The sequence below is a fragment of the Quercus robur genome, chromosome 6 (genome assembly GCF_932294415.1).
Source record: "Quercus robur chromosome 6, dhQueRobu3.1, whole genome shotgun sequence".
Taxonomy (NCBI): Eukaryota; Viridiplantae; Streptophyta; class Magnoliopsida; order Fagales; family Fagaceae; genus Quercus; species Quercus robur.
In genome coordinates, this window is record NC_065539.1 from 49400041 (window position 1) to 49405509 (window position 5469).

Consider the following 5469-nt stretch of genomic DNA (forward strand, 5'->3'; position numbering starts at 1 on the left):
TGGTTAAGGAAAGGTAGAACCGTAGAAGATTAGACCACAAAAAATACAAAACATAAGGAATCAAATGTTGAATACTTCCATCTACCCTAACTCATTTCATGAGACTTGAGAGTTCAGATTCAGAGTTAGACACCAGTTCAGATTCAGAGTTAGACACCAAAGCAAACCTTTCTTTACTTAGCTTACTCTTCTCAATGTTGTCTATAGCTTCCTTAGGCTTCAACCCGGAATCTTTTTCTACGTGCATGATTACTTACTTAGGAGTTATAGGATATCATCAACGTGGTGTGTGAAAAATATAGACCCACTTTATTATATTTAGTGGTTTCAAATTTTCGATTCTTATTACCAAGCCAACTCTAGCCCCTTTGTTTGATCCGGAAATTGAAGAAAACGTATCAAGGGAAGCAATTTGGGGGTTCATTCGAGGACTTTCTTTTTTCTGAATGAATAGGAGAGGAGTCAAGAATCTAAGAAATATTTTTGGAGACAGGTAATTTTTATTCCTTTTAGTGGTGTTGAACTTTTGAAATTTGAGTTTATTAAGCATATTTAATTTTGAGATATATTCTTACTTTCACTAAAGACATTAATTAGTGATGATAGTCAAAAGCTTGTTTGTTTGTTTTTTATTTTTCGGGATAGTGACTGATAATCTAGATTTAAAATTTCTCTTTTCAATAAAAAATTATTATATTGTATTAAAATTATTATTTTTTTAAAAAATATTATGAAATAGAAATAAAATAAAAAGAAATATCCCACCAAAATAAATAAAGAAATAAAAACATATCTTTGCCTTTTTGCTGCTACATTTTTTCACTGATCGAATATGTAAATCAGTAACTGTGTGCCGTAGTTTTTGAGATAAAATATGAAATGATTGGACCTGTCCATAGGTTGATGCAAACCAAGTTTATAAGTTTTTTTTTTGGGATAGAGATGCAAACCAAGGTTGAGCTTTAGCCTTTAGGTACCTTTATGAAATTGAAAACTGGGTTTGGCTATAGGATTTGTTTCAATGAGTTTTTGCTTAATAGTGGGTCTGAATAAAAAATGGTTTTGACCAACTTTTGTGAGGGCTGCCATTTGGGGAGTTTTTAATTGATTTAAGGTTATCTTAGCGAGTAGTGACTCATCCAATCAAAAAATGCATAGGGCCATAGGAGTGATAGAGGATCTACTACATCTATTGGTAGATGAGTATATATTGATGAAATGGATCATGATGTAAGAGTTTGAAATAGCATGCAACATAAATACAAGAAAGAAAGAACAAAAGATATTACTAAGACCTATGTCCACGTTAACAAAGGCCGATTTGCTACATCTTGTATTTGACTTGATTAATGGTAACATATTACAATAAATTACATATTTGTAATAGGATTTACAACATTTGAAAATAAGTTATATTGATTGCTCCAATCTTTTGATTTACTTATAACAATCAATTCCTTGATTTTCGTCTCTAATTTGTGGAAAGTAAATCATACTTTCTAATACATGATTTTGAAAATTAATTGTAATAAGAAAATAGCGGTTGATCATAAATCTTGTGGAATAGAAAATCAAAAGGCAAAAGAACTTGGAGTAATTTGACGGAAAGCTCAACTGAAAATTTCTCTAACTCTCATTAAAATATTGTTTGTCTAGTAGATGTTGGACTCATTAGGGTAAGGCTTACTAGGTAAAGTATATAAACCACACACCAAAACTCTATACTCCATTAAAGAAAAACTTGGTATATGAACATATTGCATTGGTATGGCAATGGGGCGGGGCGGGGTGGGGCCGAAGGATGAGGTCTATGTTCCTGTTTCGTATGGTTTTGTCTTGCCCCATCCCTACCCCACTTCGCATGACGGGGAAAACTTTCTCATCCCATCATTGCCCCTTGGGGCCCTGCGAAGCCCCACCTCACCCCCTAAAACTCTACTTTTTTGTTAATTTGCCCTACAACTAGTATAATTTTTTTTTAATGAAACTTATTTCATTAATAAAAATATACTTGAAATTACAACTAAATTTATCCCATAAAATCAAATCAATTTTTAGAAAAAATTGAATAATATATCCAAGTGTTTAACGAGACAATCACCAAAAAAAAATCTTATAGTATAACACATAACAAAATAAAGGCAGAGAACCACATTGGGTAGAATAAAATAAGCTAATATTAACATGTTTATTTAAATAAGAAGGTTTTAAGATATGAAAAATTTACAATTATAACCCTTAGCAACGAAAAGTGGGGCGGGGGCGGGGGCGGGGGCGGGGGCGGGGGAGGGGGGGCGGGATGGATTTAAATAGTCTAGACCCATCCCCACCCCGCCTCGTGGTGTGGGATTAAAATCTTGTCCCATTCCCATCCCACCACCATTACGAGGCGGAAAAAATCTGCGCGGGGCGAAACAAGGAGGGGCGGGGCAAAATTGACATCCCTAGTATTGCATGTGGTTCCTACATATTGGCAAACCTTTGGAGTACGTAGTGCTGAGGTGTATATATAATATAATTATACCTTTAGTCCAGCCCACATATGATCATGGCTCTAATGAGCAAGTGTAGCGGTCAAAGAACTCAAGCCGCAGCGTTACCCATTCTAATAGGAATTGTATTAAATAGTTATGATTGTGAGAATCGTTGTTCAATAATTAAGGATTAGAAGCTTTGAGTCGGTTCTTCTCAAAAAAAAAAAAAATTTAAAAAAGCTTTGAGTCGGTTCTTCTCAAAAAAAAAAAAAATTTAAAAAGCTTTGAGTCGGTTAGGTATTTTATATAAAAGTAATGGTTTCTGTGGTTTTAAATGGTGTGCGGTGACACAAAAGAAAGAGAAAGAGAGAGAGAGAGAGAGAGAGAGAGCTATATATAGAGTCACAACAAAGGATCTCTGCGAAAAAAAAAAGAGGAGAAAGAAAGATAGAGGTAAGTGACCATCACAGGTGAGTTTTTATTAATTCTTAGAGAATGTATTATTTTTAAATTTGATATTGTAATTAATTTTATAATAGTGGATTTATTTGAAATTTGTCATATGTTTATTTCCTTTAATAAGAAAGGGTTTTAATTTTATATAAGAGTGGATTTATTTGAAATTTGTCATAAGTTTTTTCCCTTTAATGAGAAAAGGTTTTTTATGTAAATTTTTATGTTCTTATATATGATTGTTTTTTTGGCTTAGTAATTGGCTAAAATTATTAATTTATTTTCTTATTTCATACAAGACTAAAACTAATTAAATTGTATGACCGCACACTCTTAGTATGATGGTCATTCCATAAATATTGACACTTGTTGGGGGTAAAGACAGGGTTCAAGTCTTCAAGAAAGAACTTTACATACGTAAATTGGGCTAGAGTAAAAATTAAAAACAAAAACTAATTAAATTGTGACCCAACACATAGAACTTGCGGTGGTGCTTGGAAAATGTGAAAAAAAATTGTGAATTGTCTTGCTTTTGTTGTTCACATGGGATACACTAATATATCATAGCAAAAAAAAGGAAAGGGGGGGGGGGGGGGGTGTAAGTGTGTTATGTCCACACAATTATTGTTGGAAGTTGATAGTGACTTGGCACAACAATGACTTTTAACATAATTTTTATTATATAACATATGATATAATTTTATGATCTGTTATTATTTTTTTTGTCTTTGAATTATGTGAGAAATTATCCTTATCAGTTAGGAAGCCTTTTGAGTAATTGTTGATAAGCACACACACACGTGTATATATATATATATATATATGTATGATATATGTCGATTAGGTTGATTAGTTATGTTTCTTTCATTTTGGAATCTATAAGTCTATACATGACTGATCGCTCAGCAAATAATATGAGTCAGAAAAATTATCACAAAGGTTAGTTTTTTGAAATATTATCTAGTTTTTTCTCAAATTGAAACCATTATCTATTGCTTTACTAAAATTGTTATGGCACTAGCCGGGTGGTCGAAATAGTAATATAGCCCCATTCTCCTATAAAAGAAAACCTGGGTTTGATCCCCTCTCTCACTCATGAGAAAACAATATAATGAAAATAAAAAAAATTATTACCTTTAAATCAATTTGGAAGTGAATTTTTCTAACCCACTACGTGGTGGTTGAAAGAGTCATTTTTATGTACTTTGACTCATATAACTAATATAAGAAATTATGTAACTTATTTAATAAATCACTATGTAGTGGGTTAGACCGAGATTCTTCTAAATTGGTTTGGGGGGAAAATTTTGGTTTAATATAATACATTAAGACAATAGAATGCATTACAGTGTAGGAAAGATGTTAAATGGTACAAGGTGCCATAGATACAGCGTGCGTGGAGTTGTCGTGATTCATGAATTGTCTATATTCTCTAATTACCTGATTTATAACTATTCTTGCGTGGAATAAAAGTTTCCCAAAAAAAAAAAAACTAAAATTCTCTTATGTGATTATAAAACGAGAATAACTTGAGTCCTATAAATATAATATGAGATTCCTCCTTTGTTATAATAGAAAAAGAACTCTCAGTTTGATATCACTTTTCTTAAATCCCGACTGAAAATACTGCCATACAAAATCACTTCTATTTTAGGATTTTATGTTTTCTGAAATGAGTCGCATCTGTATGAATTGCATCTGTTAAGATTTGAAGAGGATCATCATTTTATGCCCTTTCATGTGTGTGCATGCAGTTGAAGAGATGAGGCCTAAGTTGGCACCTAAAATGGTCATGAAACTTGTAATTGTGCTCCTGATTCTGACCCTTATGATTACATCTGCTGCTGCCAAAGGTGGCGGTGGAGGTGGGCATGGAGGTGGTGGACACGGAGGTAGCGGAGGACATGAAGGTGGCGGAGCAGAACAAGGTTCAGGATCACACCAAGATGGAAACGGTGACATTGCTGGCAAACCAAAAATTATTCCTGTTCATGGGAATTCTCGTCCTCATAATAGCAATGATGCATCCAACTTATCAGATTCATGGTTCCATTCGATACTGTTTTTGTCTGTGAGTTCTTTTTTCTTATGGTACATATGTTTCATCTAGTCGAGCTTAGTTGCCAACACGACATTTTGGAGGTACTATAGGGATCTATTTTCCTTTATTGTTTATGGTTTCCTAGTCACATATAGATCTTACACTATTCAAAAGAACAAATACCATGTCCTTTCTCAATTGGATCACTTGTATTCCGAAAGGAATAATGGAGAAAGATTTATCTTATTTTCTTGCTTTTAAGGTTCTCACGCAATAGAAAGATTCTTATACTCGATTTTTTAAAAAAAATTTAATTTAATTTCTAAGGATGAAATATGTTCCATTAGGATAACACAGCATTTTCTCATATTTTTGTATTGCTATCCGTGTAACAATAAAGAAAAAAGCAAAACGAGATGAGAATTCTTAAAAAAAAAGGACATGATTGACAGAGACAGGGCAATTGAATAATCAATAAATATATTTTTTAGATATATCTTA

The 5469-nt window shown here is 32.8% G+C and overlaps 1 long non-coding RNA gene across 1 annotated transcript; it reads left to right on the plus strand.

Annotated features, from left to right (window-relative positions):
- LOC126689254 (uncharacterized) lies at window positions 1-5214 on the plus strand. Its single transcript, XR_007644450.1, has 2 exons — window positions 1-493; window positions 4682-5214. It is a non-coding gene; the product is annotated as an uncharacterized LOC126689254 (long non-coding RNA).
- Window positions 5215-5469: the final 255 nt, after the last annotated feature.